Below are 20798 nucleotides of genomic sequence, written 5' to 3' on the forward strand. Positions count from 1 at the left end.
GAACCCTGTCCTTTTGAGTTTTATGGAGGCTCCATCACACAAGCATGGTTGATTAAATCATTGGCCATTGGCAACTGAGTGAACCTCCCTGGAGGTCAGGGGATGGGATTAAAAGTTCCATCCCTCTAATCACATGGTTGGTTCTCCTGGCAACCAGGCACCCCACCCCCACACTCCCCCACACCCCATGCCCTGCTTTAGATACCTTCCAAAGTCGCCTCGTTAACATAACAAAGAGCACCTTGGGCTGTCAGACATATTGAAGAGATTTTTTCCCTGTCTCTTAATCCTAACTTTGCTTACTTGCTTATGGTGCCTTGGACATACTGAACTGCTGAATCTTCATGTCGTTAAGTGGTCAACGTCTCTTCATTTTGTCTCTTGGTTTTGTATCTTTCATAGAAGAGCCCTTCCCTTTGCCAACATTTGATTCCTCCTATAGACTTCACGGGTTCAAATCTTGACTCTGCCTCTGACTGGCTCACTTCTCCGACAGTGAGAAGACAAGTCAAGCACTTAGCACCATGCCTGCATCTGGTTAGCCATCGACATTTTAGATATTATTCTTTGTTATTAAAATAATTGTATAGGGATTTTTAAATACGTACCTGTTTAATTCCTTGGGAATGGATTTCTATGTGTGGCATTAGATATGGGGTTGTGGTAGTTTCCTTAGGCTGCTGTAACAAGTACCACAAACTGGGTTGCTTAAGAGAACAAAAATTTTATTCTCTCGCAGTTCTGGAAGACAGACGTCCAAAATCAAGGTGTCAGCAGGGCCATGCTCCCTTTGAGACTCTGAGTGGAATCCTTCCTTGCCTCTTCCAGCTTCTGGTGGTAGCCAGCTGCCCTGGGTGTGCGGCCGCCCCTCTCCAGTCTCTGCCTCCATTATCACATGGCCTTATCCCTGTGTGTCTCTGTCTCCACAGGCTGTGGCAGTTTCCCTCTTTTTATAAGGACACCAGGCATATTGGATTAGGACCCACCTTCATGACTTCACCTTAACTTGGTTACATCTGCAAACATTCTATTTCCAAATATGATCACTGTATCAGTCAAGGTTCTCCAGAGAAAGAGAACCAAATATATCCATGTACGACATTATAGTTTATATCATGAAATAGAAAAAGAGAGAGATTGATTTATTTTTAGAAATTGGCTCAGGCAGTTGTGGGGGCTCGCAAGTCCAAAATCTGTACAGCAGCAGCAGGCTGGCAGGTTGGAGATTCAGGTGAGGCTTGATGTCACAGTCTCGAGTCACAAATCCATACGGCAGGCCAGCTAGAAACTTAGGCAGGATGTCTATGCCCCAGTCTTGAGGCAGAAATGGGGAGAACAAGCCCAGGCTGTGTGTGCCTCTCATGGTCCAGCTCCCTTCTTAACCCCAAATGGAGCGGCTCACACTGATGCCTGGGTCTTGGTCTCCTCCCCTGTTACAATTCAAGCCAAGATTCTGACACTCCCGGGGGGAAATGAGCTCACAGACAAAATCCACCAGCCATCTGAGAAGCATCACTGTAAAAGAAAGTTTGTTAACTGTAGAACCAATACAGGATAAATTAGAACTATTGGAACAAACAGATTAATAATATAAAATAAATATAATAAATAAAGAAGAGAAGGTGCTGGTAAGATGAAGCAAGACAAAACAGTTATCAAAAAGAACCAAATAGAAACACTGGCTATGAAAAGTTTAATCATTGGAACATAGCATTCAGTAGATGACACAAATAATACAAACCATATTCCATTGAACAGACACAAGTGAGAGAGGTGATAGGTTGATGGGGTCTCCGGGATGACACTGGGAAGGAAGAAAGATATAAGAGAATTAGAAGCTAATAAACAGGAAAATAAGCTAATGAAAATACAGGTGTCATCATCTGTATAATAGGAAGTCTTGAAGAAAAGAAAGAAAGAAGTCTTAAAAAGGGTTGTGTTGAAGTAAAAATAACCAAGGGTTTTCCAGGATTAAAAAAAAAGATGAAAAACACGCAGGCTCTTGGGGTGTCTAATGAGTAAGACACGAGAAAACTCATGCCTAGACACATTAGAAGAACATTTAAAAACAGAAAGACAAAGGCAAAACTCTAAAGGCTGCCAAAGAAAAAGAGATGATCCTTCATGAAGGAATGAGAATCTGATAGACATCCCATTTCTGTTCAACAGTTACAACAGAGGCCAAAAGAAGACACATAATATTTTCAAAGTGTTAATGAACTACAAACCAAGGATCTACATTCAACAGAAATAAAGATTTAAATATGCCATAAAAATAACCTCAGGCATAAAAGGGCCAAAGAAGTTAACACATGAAATTCTCTTTGAAACAAAATTCTCTCTTACGGAAGTTACTCCAGTTGGAAGAGATAAATCCATGAGACCGCTGTGAAATAAAAATGAAATGAGAGTCAATAAATAACTTAGAAAAGTTAATTCTAATATTAAAAAGTAGAGGGAGAAAAAAAAAGTAGAGGGAGAAAGAGAGATAAAGAGACTGAGAGAGAAGGAGAGAAAAAAGATCAAAAATATTCATAACCACCTGGAAATAAACTCTGGACAACACCAACACAACTAGTGAGCAATGGATGAAAAACAGTTGTTGTAAAGGGTATCCAGTGCAAAGTGAGAGCATACTTATTTTGTTATAGAGAAATATATAAATACTGATAGAGAACTGATGAGAAAAAATAAACATAAATATGATTTTTAATAAGTTTAATATAACCACCAAAAAGCATAAAATTAGAATTCAAGATTTTCAAACCAGCAGAAGAAAATCATATCCAATGAAAGACAAGAAAAGAAAAAAAGCAAAGAGAGAAAAGTAAAATATAGTAAGTATAAATTAGAAATACGGAGTGAAATAAATACTAATATAAAATTAATTACATAATTTGTATTATAGATTGAATTGTGTCCCCACCTCCCAAAAGAGACACATTGAAGTTTTAAACCCCAGTACCTCAGAATGTATCCTTATTTGGAAATAGAGTTGTTTCAGATGTAATCAGCTAAATGAAGATGAGGTCAGACTGGAATTGGGTGGGAACCTAATTCAATATAACTGGTGTCCTTATAAGAACACAGCCATGAGAAGACAGAAACGCAGGGAGAAGGCCATATGACAGAGACTGGAATTACCCAACAGCAAGCCAAGAAATGCCACAGATTGCCAACAAACTACTAGAAGCTAGGAAGAGACAAAGAAGGAATCTCCTATACTTTTCAGAGGGAGTGTGGTCCTGCTGACGCCTTGATTTCAGGCCTCTAGCCACCAGAAAGAACCACGAGAGACAATACATCTCTGTTGTTTTAAGCACCAGTTTGTGGTATTTTGTTAATGGCAGCCCTAGGAAATTAATACAATTTGTAGACTAAACTCACCAATCAGAAGACAGAGACTCACAGATTGGGGTGGTTTTTATTGGATAAGTAATATTCAGCAATGTTTTCTAAAAAGAATATTCATAAACCAAAAGGTGACAGGAAAGCTACAAATAAAAGGACTGAAAGGGAAATGAGGCAATTTAGAGCCAAATAAAACTGGGGAGTGAATTTAATAACAAATTACTGAATTCAAAGCAAAAGAAAAGTCATGAAGAGGGATGTTTTTTAAAGAAAACAAAATCAGAAAGTTATAACAATTTTGAACATACATGTCTTTAAAGACACAGCTTCAAGATATAAAATGCAACCACATAACTATAGAGAAACACATAAAAATTATAATTAGAAATTTTTGTGCAACCATCTAAGAAACTGAGAGAATGAGCAGACAAATAATAAGCAATGACAGAGGATATTCAAATGACATGATTCACACACTTGAAATAATAATTATATGGGAAGGGAGAAGAACTTTACAAAACTGATAAACAAGTGGGAAAGACACATTTTTTTAAAGCACACATTGAACATTTAAATAATTCATTATTTACCAGATCAGAAAGCCATCAGAGCCTCAACACAGCCATCAGAAGTCAACATTATACACAATATTATCTTAAGACAATGGATTAAAGTGATAAATTATCAACAAAATACATTTAAAGCCTTGTACACCTGGAAAGTAAATGGCATAATACTCAATAACCCTTGGGTTAATAAGAAAATATAGAGGAGATTGTAAAATACTTGGAAATGTATGATAATGAGAAAAGTGCATGACAGAATTTGAGGCAGCTAAAACAGCCTTAAGAATAAAATTTATAGCTCTGAACACATTTATCAGAAACAAATAACAATTAAAAACAAATGAGCTAAGGTTTTAACTCAAGAGTTTAGAGAATGAACAACAGAACAAATACCAAAAAAATAAGAAGAAAAAAAGGTCAGGGCAGAATTAAATAAACAAGTAGACCAAAGCAGTAACAACTACAAAATAAATGAGAACCAAGCCAGAAGCTGGACCTTTGAAAAGATTGCTAAGATATACTAACCTCCACCAAAAGCTGATAAAGGTGAAAAAAGACACGGGTCTACAAAATTCAGAATAAAAAAAGGAAAATACTTATAGACACCAAAGAGTCTAAAATAATCATCAAAGAGTCCTATGGATAGCTATTCACTAGTAAAATAAAAGTAAAGATAAAATATATTAAAAACATTAAAATATTTAAAATTTTAGAAAAATAGTGCTTGCTTCGGCAGCACATATACTAAAATTTTAGAAAAATATAAAATATAAAACTGGCCCAAGAAAAATTAGGAACTTTGAACAAATCAGCAGCAAATAAAGAAACTGAAATGATTAACAACAACAACAACAACAAAAATACCTACCCCTATCACTAGGAGGAAAAAAGGCCTTAGGCCAGCTGGGTTTATAGATGATAGTTTAAAAAACAAGGTACTCCCATCTGGAACAATTTGCTTCAGAAAGTGAAGAAAGAGTAAAAGCTACCCAACTTATCCTGTTAGATTAGTTTTGGATTAGTTCCAAACCCTAATAAAAATAGAAGAAATAACAGAACAGGTCTTTTGCAGTTATAGATCCCAAAATCTTAAATAAAATATAAGCCAACCAAATTCGACAAAATATGAAAAAGTAATAGATCAAAATTAAATAAGGTTTATTCCCATAATGTAAGGATCATTTGACACCAGAAATCACTGGATATAATCCACACACTAGACTGAAGGAGAAAAATCAAATGATTTCTCAACAGATTTAAAAAAATTTGATTAGAATTCTATATATATTTATGATAGAAACCCTCAGAAAAAAAATAAGAGGGAACTCCCGTAACTTAATGAAGGATCTATACCCAAAATATATAGCAAATAACATACTTAATGGAGAAGATTAGATTAGGCATGGTGTTCATTTTCACCATTTTCTGGGTATCCTGGCTAATGCTGCATAACAGCACAACAATGAGAAGTTGTATGAATTGAATGGGAAGTGATAAAACGGCTATTATTTGCAAATTATATGCTCATTTATGAGGAATATCAAACTGTAAAATCTAATAAGAGTTCAACAAGGAGGCTGCATACAAAATCAATCTATGAAAATTAGTATCATTTCTGCAGACCTATAACAACTATCTAGAAATGGGGTCGGGGGGAAGATGTGATTCACAGCAGTAATGAAATCTATAATGTAGCTAGGAAATAAGCTAATAAAGAATGCACATTCTTCTAAGGCATAAGTTTAAAATGCTATTAAATTTTTTAGAGCTTATTTAAAAAATGCAAAGAAGATGACTCAATGGAGAGCTCTATTTTTTCCCAAATTAATCTATAAAATCAATGCAATCCAATTAAAACGCAAGTTGAATTTTTGGAGGAACTTGACAAATAATTCTACACTTTATTTGGAAAAATAAGGATGTCAGCTAGCAAAAATCAACTTAAAAACACAGTACTCCAAATCACTGCTCATTAGAGAAGAGCAAACAAAACCACAAAGAGATGCCATGTGTCAGCCGTTAGGATGGCTATCATAAAAACACCAGAAAACAACAGTGTTGGCCAGGATGTGGAGATATTGAAGCCCTGATGCATTTCTGGTGGAAATGTAAAATGGTATAGCTGCTGTGGAAAACATTTTGGCAGTTCTTCAAAAAGTGAAATAGAGAATTACCATATGATCCCACCATTCCACTTCTAGGTATACACCCAAGAGAACTGAAAGAACAGATATTCGTACACCCATGTTTACTGCAACATTATTTACAATGGTAAAAAGGTGGAAACAACCCAGGTGTATATCACAGACAAATAGCTAAATAAAATGTGATAAGTGCATACAGTGGAATCTTACTCAGCCATAAAATGGAAGCAAATTCTGACACATGCTAGAACATGGATGAACCGTAAAGACATCATGCTAAGTGAAATAAGTCCATCACAAAATGACAAATAAATACTGTATGACTCCACTTAGAGGGGGGTTCCTAAAATAGGCAACTTTCCAGAGACAGAAAGTAGACTAGAAGTTACCAGGGCCTGGGGGGAAGAGGGAATGGGGAGTTATTGTTTAATGGGTGCAGAGTTTCTGTTTGGGATGATGAAAAAGTTCTGGAAATAGGCAGTGGTGATAATTACACAACACAAAAGGACTTCATGTCACAAAAATCATACACTAAAAAATTGTTAAAATGGTAAATTTTACGTTATGCATATTTTACTACATAAAAAATACAATAGAAAAAATGACCAATACACAACAGTAAAAGAAAATATAAAATCCGTAGGATTAAATAAATGAAAACTCAGCTGATGTACATCATCCCAGTCCCACAGACAGAGGGGAATTCTGGTAGAACAATAAGGGAAATGAGGGAGTCAGAAACATAGACTGGAGGGAGAATTGGCTCTTTCAGGTCACTGGCTTGTTCATGGGCAACATCCCAGGATCTAAAAATAGAAGAACCATCTGCAGTTTGCCTCCTGGAGCTGGGACTTGGACGAGCCCCAGCATAGGCCCTCATAGACTGGTGGCCATGATGACAGCAGATAATGGCCAGGAGCCAAAGCAAATATGCTTCCAAAACCAGGACCCTCACGGTAAAACTAGAGAACCAGGAAGAGGCAGGGACATTAGCTCTGTAATCAGAAAGCTGGCTCTTGTTTCTAGTCCAGATTCTGGTAGCAGTGTAGGGAAGGGAAAGGGGAAGTCTGGAAGAGAAGTTCAGAAGTCAGATGGAGTCTCCATTCTTAAGGCTACATACCATATGATTCCAATTATTAGACATTCTGGAAAGGACAAAACTACGGAGACGGCAAAAATAGATAAATAAATACATAAGTAGCTGCCAGTAGTTGGGGTGGGGAGGGATGAATAGGCCGAGCACAGAGGACTTTTAGGGCAGTGAAAATGTTGTACAGTGATACCCTAATGATGGATATGTGTCATTTTTATACATTTGTCCAAACCCACAGAATGTACAACACCAACTGTGATAAGTCAGTGTGGGTTTATCAGTTGTAACAAAGGTACTCTCTGGTGAGGGATATTGATAATGGAGGATGCTCTGCATGAATGGGGGTAACTTCCCCTCAATTCTGCCATGAACCTAAAACTGATCCAAAAAATAAACTCTTAAAAAGTAAAGGCCCTTGTAGTCCTGAATTTGAATTGGAAGTATCAGTATTAACTAATGATTGGGGTTTTTAAAAAAATTTTCTAGGGGCGCCTGGGTGGCTCAGTCATTAAGCATCTGCCTTCAGCTCAGGTCATGATCCCAGGGCCCTGGGATTGAACCCTGCATCGGGCTCCCTGCTCCAAGGGAAGCCTGCTTCTCCCTCTCCCACTCCCTCCTGCTTGTGTTCCTGCTCTTGCTGTCTCTCTCTCTCTGTCAAATAAATAAATAAAATCTTTAAAGAAAATATTTTCTAGCTTTGCCCACTGAAAAGACCTAAAAACGATGGCTAAGCCTCTAGCAATGAGCACCCCTAGAACTAGATTATAGTCTTGAAAGTCATTTCCCACTAAAATGAACCAGGGCTTCAAGGAGAAATAGTTGATTCTAGGTCTTAGAAAATTTACAAGATGAGCTTAGAATATCTTACCATACCAGAAATCTATCAGAGACAACTGGCGCCATGTCTAGAACACTCAGGGGACAACCTGAAGAGGCTCTAATAGGCCAAAGATGGAAAAATTTGAGCATCAGTAAGAGTAACTATAATTATTTAAACACATTAAATACGTTTAAAGCCATGAGTTCACAATGCTACATTTTAAAAAAACCTCACAGGTTGATTATCTTTGGAGAATGCTAAGAAACCAACTCATTTGGAAACTGGCAAATAAGAAAAAGTCAAGGGGCGCCTGGGTGGCTCAGTCCGTTAAGTGTCTGCCTTCAGCTCAGGTCATGATCCCAAGGTCCTGGGGTCGAGCCCTATATTGGGCTCCCTGCTCAGCGGGAAGCCTGCTTCTCCCTCTCCCACTCCCCCTGCTTGAGTTCCCTCTCTTGCTGTGTCTCTCTCTGTCAAATAAATAAATAAAATCTTTAAAAATAAATAAATAAATTTAAAAACTCAAGATCTATCTTGCCTTTTTTAATGAACTATCTCAAGAAAAGCAAATAATTGATAAGGGTAAGTTTCTTTTTTGGGTATATGGCAGCTAATAAATGAAAAAGGCATGCTAGAATTAGAATATCATGAACTTGCACTCTCCAGGGAGAGAATGGATCCAGCCCATGGTAGCTCCATCCAGTATGGTAGCCAGCAGGCACACGTGGCTATTGAGCACTTGAAATGTGGCAAGTTTGAATTGGGATGTGCTTTAAGCATAAGATCCACACTGAATTTCAAAGACTTCATATTGAAAAAGAATATAAAATAATTTTTAGTAATTTTACACTGATTTCATGTTGAAATGATAATATTTGAAATATATTGAATTAAATAAAATATATTTTTAAGATTAATTTTACCTGCTTCTTTTTACCTTTTTAATTATGGCTACTAGAAAATTTAAAATTACTTATTTGGCTTGAATTATATTTTATATATAACTATATTTCATATAGGATATATATATTGGTAGGACAGATGGAAGCAATACCCACCAATACAATAAGCACTAAGAATACAAAACAACAGCTAACCAGATGTTATATGCCTTCTGATAAAAGTATACATCACCTAGGATGTATCCTTACTTAAAAATATTGACCGTGGGGGCGCCTGACTGGCTTGGTCGGTAGGGCATGAGACTCTTGATCTCAGGGTCATGAGTTCAAGCCCCACATTGGGTGTGGAGCCTACTTAAAAAAAAAAAAAAAGCTGACTCTGAATCTGACAAAGACTTTATATTTAGCTACTAAATTCAGTAGATATAGATGGCAGAGAGACAAGGTAAATGACACAATGAGCATGCAATCAACAAAATCCTGAAAATAGGAAACTAACTCTACAAACAAATTGCCCTGTTTGGACAACAGATAAATTGCAAAAGAGGGAAAAAGAGGAAGAGGAAACCAAGCAATGAAAAGAGATTTTAAAACAGATCAACTAATTGCAAGGTGTGGACCTTATTTGGATCTTGATTTGAAAGAACCGTAATTATAAATAAATAAGGATACAATAGGATTGATTCAAACACTAACTGGATATCTGGTTACATGAAGGAATTATTCATAATTGAGGTAATGGTATTACAGTTATTTTTACAGATTGCTCAACGTGTAAAGATATAAACAGAATATTTATGAATAAAATGGTAACATCTCTAGGATTTGCTTGGAAACAATCTAGGGATATGGAGCCATAGGAGTGGTGATATTAGGAAATGAGACCGGCTATAAGTTAATTATTGGTAAAGCAGGATGATGGGCCTGTGGCTGCTTGTGATATTATTCTACTTTTGCATACGTTTGAAATTTCCCATAATAAAAAGATTTTTTTAAATGCTAAATGTGAGGGGTGCCTGGGTGGCTCAGTCGGTTGGGCATCTGCCTTTGGCTCAGGTCATGATCCCAGGGTCCTGGGATTGAGCCCTACATCAGGCTCCCTGCTCAGTGGGGAGTCTGCTTCTCCCTCTGCCTGATGCTCCCCCTGCTTGTGCTCTCTCTCTCTCTCTCTCTCTGTCTCCCTGACAAATAAATAAATAAAATCTTAAAAAAAAAAGAATGTAAAAAAATGCTACATGTGATAGTACTCATTATTAAAAGTAGAAAATCAGAGGAAAAAAATCAATAATTTTAGAATTACCATAATTTAATTTAATATGAACAGGGTTAATGATTTATTGTACTTCCTTCTGGTTTTTTTTTTCTTACATGGTTTACATGTATGCCTTTTTTCATTCGGTTTGCTTAATATTTTATTCATTCAGCAAATGGCTGTAGCTGGCAGTAAATATTTATTGAGTGAGTGAATGAATTATATTTTTATGCTGCTACATGGTCTGTGCATCTGTCTTTAACAGCTGCATGATGCTTCCTTAAGTGGATTACCTCATTTGCTCAAGTTCACAACAACAGTTAAGAGCTCAGTCTGTGAACTCTGACCCAGGTTCAGATCTCAACATGTAACGTCAAAACTATGTGACCTGGTGCAAGGTACTTTAACTAATTAAACATTACATTTTCATTTTCTAAAATCAGCATAACAATAGCATTTAACTCAAAAGTTTGCTGCAAGGAGAAAAATAACTAATAGGTGTAAAGCACTTGGCCTAGAGCCTGATAGATGATAAGCACTCAATCAATGTTGTTAATAAAAAATGTTTCTTTTTTCTCTCTTATTCATAACACCAAGGTAAATATCTATATGAATATAATTTCCCCTAAGTTCTGGATTATTTCCTTAGGCTAGAATCCTGGAAAAGAAATGACTAGATCAAACAAAATAAGTGAGAGCTTGTATGGCACTTGTCACACTTGCCAAATCGCCTTCCCAAAGGAGTGTACCAATTTTCAATGCCATGTGTCTCACCATCCTTGCCAACACTAGGTATCATTACTTTAACATTAATTTAATAGAAGTCATCTATATTTTAGGAGTTTTGCTTTTTGCACAGTGTCCAATTCGTAAGAACAGTTAATTTGCATACAGTCAATATCACTGTATTTGGGGGGAGGTTTCGCCTCAATTTCCTTTTGGGATAGGTGATTAGGTGACCCAGCTGTGAGAGGAAAACCAGAAGGAGGAATAGGTTTAGGAGGAAGCTTGTAATTTTAGATTTAGGCAAGTTGGGTTTGAGGTACCTGTGGGATTTCTAGGTGGAAATGTCCAGGAAAGACTTGGAATTACACTTCTAGAGCTCAAGAGAGAAATCTGGGCTCCAGATACAAAGTCTGAAGGTATCACCAGGAGCAGTGCACACTGTGTGTCTAGATGAGATTCCCTAGAAAGTACATTTAGATTGAAGAGAAGCAAATGATAGAACAAACCCCTTACATTCATAACAAACACTTTTAAGCAATTGCAGAATTTCAGACTGCAGTTATCTTAAAAATTGAAGAGGGAGAGAGAGGGAGAGAGGGGTCAAACTCATAACCATGTTCCTTTATGAGGACAGGGAACTGGGATGGAAAGAAATGAGCCTTCTCAGTAATGTTCTTGTGTGTGTGTGTGTGTGTGTAAGGAAAATATATCTTTGTATTACTTTCAAAATCAAAAATAAATTTTTTTAAATTGGACAAGTGGATTATAAAACCCACAGGGTTTTATACATGTGGGTCTTACAAACAAAGCAATATGCTTATTGCATGTGGTCCCAGGAAGGGGGCTCCAGTGACTGCTCAGAGACACAGCACTCAGGAAATACAGTGCATGAAAGATTAATGGGACTCCCAGGCTGAAAGAGTTACAAAGCCCAAAGTTTCTGGATGATTCAGTCAGAATCTGTCCCAGAACTCAAGACAGAATCCTGGGTTCTCGTGATGGACAAAGTTGACTCAGTTGCCTAAGTCCGGAAGGACCAGGCAACACCCTGTTCAGGCACGTGATGGGTTTTGTTTTTTTAATCTAGGGCCAGGTTCAGAAATTCTTCTGCATGCCAACCTTATGAGAGCTTCGCTGCTAGCAAACGTGAGGGGAGAGAATAACCTCTGCTGCCAGCTCGGTGTCAGAGACTCAACTGAGACTTTCATTTAAATCTCGCATCACTGGATGTGGGTATTGTTCATGGCTCTTCACGGAGGAGGAACTGGAGCCTTGGAGTTTCCAGTTACTCACTCAAGTTCACAAAGCCAGCAAATGACAGTGCTGGGATTCATATCCAAGTCTCACTAACTCCAGATGCTTATTTGTATACATTAGGTTATGTTGTATCTCTGTTAGCAAGCACACAAGTACTGACATTGAACATGACTCAAAAGTGAGTCAAGACGGCACCTGATTGGCTCAGTTGGTTAAGTGTCTGACTCTTGATTTCGGCTCAGGTCATGATCTCAGGGTCGTGGGATGGAGCCCCATAGCCTGCTTGAGTTTCTCCCTCCCTCTCCCTCTCCCTCTGCTCCTCCCCACCTGCACGTGCACGTGCATGTGCGCACCCTCTTTCTTTCTCTCTCTAAAATAGGAAAGTGAGTTAAGAACATTCACAGTTATTTTTTCTATGTCAGCGATCTTTTAAGAATGCCCTGTTTCATGTTCTAATTGGGTGCCTTGCTGCTCAGTGTTCTCCTTGGACCAGCACCATGGGCTTGACCTAGAAGCTTGCTAAAAATGCAGGCTCTTGGGCCTGACTAAATCAGGATCTCCACTTGGACGAGGTACCCAGGCGATTCTTACACACACTGAAGTTAGCAGGCAGCTTTGGTGCACCTGAAGAGTTCAAAATGACCCAGCTGATTCACGCAATTGTAAATAACTAAATGTTAACTTATTCACTGATCCAAGCCTCTTAGCATAAATGCTCTGCCCCACTATTCTTCCTGTTCTTTCTGTTTATAAATTTTGTGTTAGCTGATTGAATGCTTTAAAGGTTTGGCAAAAACCTAAAGGGAGACCTCACTGGGGGTCTGTGGGCTGCAGATCGGAGAGGCAATTCAGGTTTCTGGCCTCCTATTTGAATCTCCAGGGAGTTCTATCTTCTAACAAAGATGCAGCAAGTGAAACCTTCCCACCCTAGTTCTCAAGGCTTCCAGATTCTCTGAGGGTGAGTCTGTCAGCCCCATTTCAGAAGCTGGTAGGCCTCATCCAAATCGGCGTGCTCCTCACTCTCTCCCAGATCCTTTGTCATAGACTGGCCAAGTGACAGAGTTCTGGTCAATAGGGTATAGGAGAAAGTGATGAGGGCCACTTCCAGACCTGGCCCCCAGCAAGTCCCACACCAAATTCCATCTGAGAGCCTGGCAGAACCACAAAACAGAAGGAGCCTGGCTGGGCCCAAGTCACTACTTGAAGGGCAGATGCCCAATAGCATAACCCAATCCCATTTATGTTGATGGGCCACTGAGATTCGAGGGTTGTTCTAGCAGCTACGGTTACTTAGGATGGCTAGATAGCTCTACTAACATATCGTAGCCAGCTGGAATCCAGCCCAAGGAAACAGAGGGTAAGATTTTCTGAATATTTGAGACAAGAGTAAGTGAAAGTAATTGCTTGTATATTGGTGAGAGTTACTCTAACGCACAGAATGGGCTTTTGCTAGAAAAGAAATGTTTAAAGCCACGTTGGCTTTTATACTATGTGTTTAAATGAGTTTCTCAACTGGTAAATTAAAGTTCTGCATTACAATAGAGATGAAAATCATAACTAAAGTTAGAGAATTGCCGATGTAATACAAGAAGTAATTATTTATAAGGGTTGGGGGGAGGGTAGTAATATACTCAGTATTTAGACACTTCCAGAAACAGCCAAAGATTCGTTTTTTTGTTTTTTCACAAATGCTGACTATATATTTGTTGTTAGAATTAATGGCCCTATTTTATACACTTAACTGGATACAATTGTGCTGTTAGAAATCTTATCTCAAGTGGAATATAAAGTAAAAAGCAACCTTGAAATAGCAAGAGTGCATATAAAAGGTACTTTTGAGACTTGGATATAGAAAATTACAAAAATCATAATTACATGGAAAGAAACTTATTTCCAAGAAAGGAAACTAAATATATATTAGAAGTTGTTTGTGTTATATGAAATTAGATCAAGGGTTTCTGTCCGAATTCACTCTGATTTTTATCAACACTGACGTTATGTTGAAGGCAATGTGTTAATGTTTCAGTAAGAGTCAAAATATTAAGTGGTTGTCAAAATTGTTTAGCTGTTTGCTTGTACAATAATTTTTAAACAAAACGGGTTTGTGATCACTTGTTATTTTGTCATGAACCTGCAGACTCAGTGGAGCCCCCTTCAGGAGGGCCCGCGATGAGCAGTTTGGGCTTGATGGTTTTTGGGGCCAGGAATGACAGAAAGCAAAAGTATTTTTGGAGGATAAATCTTTTCATTGAGTGCAGGGTAGATGTACTGGAAAAAATTCAGTCCTTTCTTCCTGAGTAGGTAAAAGCCCAGTCCTCCCTCCGGTGTGTCTCCTTCGCACCCACACAACTACCAAACTCACAATTCTTCTGACCCCAGATACGTGCGGTGGGGGCGGCAGCGAGGGGTGGGGGTGCTTTCCACTAAGCAATTCTCTGTACACCAGCTGAGTGTCCTACAATTTCACTCAATTCTGACACTATCTACCTGGAGACAACATCAGATCCCACAGGTTAAGGGCTCCGTCCTACAAGACTGCTCCTCACCCCACTTCAGATGCCAATCACAAGTTTAGGCTGTCATCTGTTCTTGCAACGGATCAGCTGTAAATCAGAGGTTCCCAAGATCCCCCTCCTCAGATTCCATTAATTTGCTAGAGCAGCTCACAGAACTCAGAGAAACACCTCCTTATGTTTTACCGCTTTATTAAAGGATATGACAAAGGATTCAGATGAACAGCCAGATGAAGAGATACATAGGGGGCTAAGAGGTCCTGAGGGCAGGAGCTTCTGTCCCTGTGGAGCTGGGGCGCCTCATTCTCCCAGCACGTGGATGTGTTCACCAACCTGGAGGCTCCCTGAACCCCATACTATCGGGATTTTTACAGAGACTTCCTCATGTAGGCACAATCAACTATTACCTTCATTTCCAGCCCCTCTCCCCTCCCTAGAGAACGGGGGACAGGGCTGAAAGTTCCAAGCCTCTAATCACGGCTTGGTCTTTCTGGTGACCAGCCCCCTTCCAGGAGCCATCCAGGAGCCCACCCAGAGTCACCTCATTAGAACAACTCCTAGTGCTCTTACCACTTAGGAATTTAGAAGGGTTTGGGGGGCTCCGTGTCAGGAACAAGGGACAGAGATCAACGTGTGTATTTTCTATTACCTCACAGTAGACGGCATGAAGAAGAAACTGGAGGTATCACTAAGGCCAGCTTCAGAGATATACAAGGATTCAGAGAGCGTGAGGACTAGAACAATAGCAGTGGAACTGGAGAAAGAGGAAAGAAATACGTTGGGAAAAAAAAGACAGACAGGAAGTCATAGCAGGAGAAGGAGACAAAATATTAAAGTCTTACAGCTCGGTGCCAGGGAGAAGGACAAGCCTGACAGGGGCGTTGGAAGGGGCTGTGGAATAGGAAGGAAGGTCATGATGAGATGCTTTGTTCATAAAGCTTGGGATGGCAGGGAGGTCATTTTTGGTCGGAAAGCTATGTTCCCACTGGAGGAGAAGCAGGAACATGAGCGATGTGTCCATAAAACAAAGGCCTAGGCCAGCCTGAGAGAAGCTTCCTGGAGACACCTGGAAAGTATTCATGAAAGAGCCCAGCACCTGGCATCAGGCAGTTCTGCCTCTGAATCCTGGTTCAGCCCTTGTGAGCTGTGTATGCTTAGGCAATTTACTTAACCTTTCTGAACTTCAGTTTCCCCCTCCGTAAGATGAGATAAACAGTAGGTCACCAAACAGAAGCTATTCTTTTCTCTTGAACTGTAGGACTATTTCTCAAACTCATCTCAGATATAGCCATTCCTGGGATCACAGGGGAAATCATTTCTTAATCCCCTGTCCTGTGGCCCATCTGTAAAACAAGAAGTGTTTGCATCTGTGGTTCTTGAATGTTATGTATGCATCCAAGTCATCTATGGAATATTTTTTAAAATACAGATTCCTGCGCGCTCATCCAAGAACTGCTGATTCAGCACTTCTGGGTAAGGATCCATCAGTATCTTTCTAGTCAAGAACCACTAATCCATGTTAAAACCTGCTGTGGCAACTGAACAAAACTATGGTTAGCAACCCATACCGCACAGCTCCTGGCATCCAGTGTTTGCTTACGATGTGGCTCTGGTTGCAAAGGGGAGATAGATGCTGATGTGAGTGGGAGTGAGATGGGCTGGGGTGGTGGTGGGTGATGGTGATGGAGGGTGGGCCATGCCAGTGGAATTGGGGAGTGATGGTAGTGACTGGTGGTTGGGGGAAGCCAGGGCCTTGGAGGTCCCTGATTCAGCAAGAAGATTCAGACTACCTCTAGTAGAGCATGAGCAACTCTACAATTGTTCCATCGGGAAGAAGTGTTCCTTCTGGCTTCCATCAGGGATTTCTTTCTGGACTGAATCAAAGAAGCAGCAGCTCTTTGGAAACCATATTCTTCTGTCTTGAGAGGTAAGAAATAAAACTGAAACCATGAACTGCAAAACTGTACTATGACTCGCAAAATAGATCAATTGTATGAAACTATGTCTTAAGACACAAACTCAAGTTCCAGAGACAAGGCTACTGACAATTCACTTATTTGCAAATTCTGACCAATCCTTGCCCAGACCTCTCTTACTAACTCTCCTCTACAACCACCCTATCACAAGAGCCCACTAACTTCCCGCTCTTCAGCCACTACTGAGATTCTATCAACATGATGCTCCCCCTCTCTCAGCATGTTGAATAAACCCCATGTTGCAAAATCACTGTATTTCCCAGGGATTTTTTATAAGGGGACTTCAACAAGGAAGGCAGAGACCGTGGCCCTTTGCTCTTAGAATGTCAGGTCATTCTATTGAAACAGCCTGTCCAACATCTGGACTCACTGAAAATGGAAAATGGCCCATTGGGGAACAAACACTTTGAAGAATTCAGTGAGTTACTTACTCCCTGTCTGAATCAAACTTCCAGGTGTTGAAATAAATCCTTAAAGTTAAATTTATTTGAGTCTTTTCATACTCAATTTGCAAAGGGATCTGGGGCCTGGAGGAACCATCAACTGGACACTTACCTCCCCACACTGGGAGCCCTCTGAGCACTTCTTGAAGAGAAAAAGGCCAGTGGAAAAGCAGGGGCAACTCAGTTATATCTGCAGAGGCCATTTGTCCAACTAAGGTCAAATTTGTAGGTTCCCAAGGACCCAGACATATTTTGGGGGCCACCATTCAACCCCCTACACCTCCTGACATACATTACAAAAGTAAGAGACTTTTGTCATCCATATAAACCTAGGTCTAAATGTACCCCTTAGAGCCCATCTTAAGAAGTCATTTTATTCTTCCCAGCAAAGTTCTTAATTTTACCTACTTAAGAAAACTTTCCAAGTTACCACCAGCAAAAAGGTGTCCTTATCTTTTCTAGAAAAGCCCAGAGCTTCAGAAGCCCAGATGTTAACAGGAAGCAACCCATTTCCTCATCCTGAAAGCCCTGTTCCCCTCCACCTGCCTGGCCGTTCTCCACTAAACCCCATGCTACTATTTGGGACTTCCTTGAAACCCCCCCTCATCCACCCCATTCGCAACCCCTCAGAGATTCAGTCAGCTTTCTGTTGCCTTCACTACATAGCTGTGAGCAGCTGCTCACTTCAACTCCCATACCACCACCTGCCGTCCGTCCACCTCGGTATGGAGGGGGGGAAAGGCAGACAGTTTGACCTTGAAGGTCCCTAAATTCAAACCACAGAGTTGAAGTTTTTTAGCCGGGAAACCACTGTCTCTCTTGCAAGACCCCCACTCGGCCTCACTTTCTTGCTCAAGGACATCTTATCTTCTTATTCCCGCCCGCTGATTTACCCCCTCCCCTCTAAAGGACTCAGAGAAGAATTCTTAACTCCTTTACCCAGCTCCTGTTTCCTCACCAATAATTAACTTTATGATTATTTAATGAAGACACACAGCATTCTTAGCAAAGTACCACAAAAGCCTGATTCCAAATGTTATTATTTACCATCACATTACCAGCCAGAAAGTGAGTATAATGAGAAAGAACTTTCTATAGGTCTCTGTGCCTTCCCTGTTAGAGGTAGCAGATGGTTCTCAACCAAACATAAAATACTTGGTCATGCTTAATTAAAAAATATATATATGTGCACAATGTGTACACCAAACCAAAAGGACAGAGATGGAAAACAAGTCAGTGACCATTACTACTACAGCTTATATTTTTGCATTCAAAGGCACTGGTTCTTGGGCACTCAAATCACATCATGCCATAATAAAATCCATACTGAATTTGGAAAAAAAGACAAACCTGTGTGTGATATTTTTTCTACCAGACATCAAGCTCAAACACTAGACTGTTCAGTTCAAAACCAAGCACATGTCAATCCTGCTGCCTGTGTGGGCCTGGGGCCAAAACATAGCCGGTGTGATAGCCTTAAAAGCCTCAAGTCCAGGGGCAAGGCCAGCACTGTGGATTCCAGGGATCAATTGCTTCAAATGACTGCCATCCTAGGACTACCTTCCCTACCTCCCTTGTGGGCTGGCTTTAACATTTCCGCAGTGGACGATCACCTTAGTCTTCACCAGAATAGCAACCAAGTTTTCTTTTCTGACGGTGCCCAGGGGAGCAGGTGCTTCACCCCCACTCCTGCAGGTCCGTGAGCTGCAGAGCCAGCCCCGAGTCGTCTGCACTGCTCAAAGCCTGACTGGCAGGGCAACACTAAGGAGGCCACAGGGCCACTCTCCCCTAAGAGCTGGCAGCAGAATTCAAAAGGTTTCAAAGACTGTAGGAAGTAGAAAAATATCAAATGGGGGAAAAATAATCCAGTGAGTTGTTCTGTGATAAGCCTGCCCTGAGGAGCCTCTGGGAGCCATTATTCGGAAGCCTAGAAGCAACGCCTTCCCCAGGGCTGCTTGCTCTCACAAATACTGAGAGGCCAAACAAAAATACTCAGTTTCAGAGCTTCTAGGAACCCCCACAAGGCTAGGGTTCTCTCCAGCAGCACAATGGTTCTGTGTAGGAGGAGCGATCAGAGGCCAACGGCAGAGGCAAAGGACATGAAATCTAAGAACCATCCCATGAACAAGTACAGCTGTTAGTAGTCAGCACTGCTGGGCTCTCTCAAAAACCCAGATAGCTCCAGACTGGACAGGTTTTCATTCATTTGTTCATTCATTCATTCAGCACCTAATGTGTGTCAGGGGCTACAGCAGTCCTTGTCCTAGCAGAACTGTTTCACAGGAAGATAAAAATACTATTTGGGATCATAAAACATCAGATCTGCTTTCTTGGAGACACACAAGTTGAGGTGGTGAGGTGCACAGAGACAGGAAGATGGTCTAATGCCCGAAGCAGGAGTGGGTCCTAGGGAAAGTCATGTCTAATCTGAGAACTGCAGGTAGAGAAGGACCTCTTGAGGAGAAGGGACAGGCAGGGCATGGCGGACAGTGACAGTGACCATGGCCACATTTCATGGCCAGAAGGTCTGTGGCTGGAGCAGAAAGGAAGGGAAGGGGGAGGCACTTCGGTGGGGGAGGTGACTGGGTGGTGGATTATAGGTGCTTTAAGGAGTCTGGACATTCTCCCAAGGGTATCTGGATAGTCTTAAGTGAGTGGGGCGGGGAGGGGAACAAAATGGAGTTGGGGAGCAAATGATATAATTAGATCTGCAATTTAGAATCATTTCTCTTAGAAGCAGCACCTTGACCTTGGGCTCTTCTTTGATGTGCTCAGCACTGGTGTCACAGCAATTGGTAAAAAAAAAAAAAAAAAGTTTAAAAAAAAAAAGCAGAAGATAGGAGACAGAAGATGGGAGGAGTCATTATGGGAGCCAGCATGAGACCTGAAAGGTCCAAGGCTCTCTAGAATCCACTTCTGAAGGGAATGCCCTCACTCCTTCTAATGCCAGGAAGGAAAGGCCACCCAGCCTTCCTGCACCCAGACGGGCTCCCTCCTACAGGCTGCCCACAGGCTGGGGCTTAGGTAAGCATTCCATTGTTTTCCAGCCAACCACACCCCATTGCAGTAGGTTGAGTCTGTGTTTATAAAAATGCCCAGAGACCCTCTGCACACTGCTCCACCACCATCAGCGCAATCCCAAGAGACCAGCCCCTCTCTCCTGCCCACAGTCAGCACATTTTCAGGGCGTGGCTGTTGGGGGTGCTCCGGGACATCCCTGGGGAGCACGTGGCCTGAACACTGAGCTGCCATCAGTGTTCAGGCTCCTTTCCCGAGGGGCCTGCCTGCTGCCCTGCTCTGCCAACAGGGACACTGTGAGTGGACCCTGTGAGGAGGTGGCTCCAGGCCAGGCCCCGCTTGGGGCCTTCTGGGCAACCTTCCACAGGTCTCAGTTCCAGCAGGGTTTCCCACTCCCATGACAAGAACCTGGACTTGGGGGTTTGAATCATTTAACCTGAAGGAGAGATGGAAAAGTTTGGAGGTGCATACAGTAGTGAGAGAAGAGTAAAGAATGGATTAAAACTCTTCAAACGAAAGGAAAATGAGCCACTTACTTAGAAACAACCTATTGTCAGGTTCCAACCGGAATCCAGAAACAACCAGAGACCTGCAACAGCATTTTCCTGTGCAATTCAGAGCTCCTAGAGGTTGAGCAGCTTTAAGAAACTGCCTTATTTTCAGTGAAAATGGATGCTCAATAAGGCTCCAGAAACACACGTATAGATAGAATGATAACTCACATTTGCATAGAGCTTTAG

General features: G+C 40.8%; 1 protein-coding gene across 7 annotated transcripts in view; it reads right to left on the bottom strand.

Moving 5' to 3' along the window:
* The window catches only part of TMPRSS5 (transmembrane serine protease 5), a 102106-nt gene that overhangs the window by 35786 nt on the left and 45522 nt on the right, over positions 1 to 20798 (bottom strand). The gene's annotated exons all lie outside the window — the stretch shown is intronic.

Source organism: Callorhinus ursinus, unplaced genomic scaffold (genome assembly GCF_003265705.2).
Source record: "Callorhinus ursinus isolate GAN/ISIS: 27379988/994484 unplaced genomic scaffold, GSC_fseal_2.0 scaffold19, whole genome shotgun sequence".
Taxonomy (NCBI): domain Eukaryota; kingdom Metazoa; phylum Chordata; class Mammalia; order Carnivora; family Otariidae; genus Callorhinus; species Callorhinus ursinus.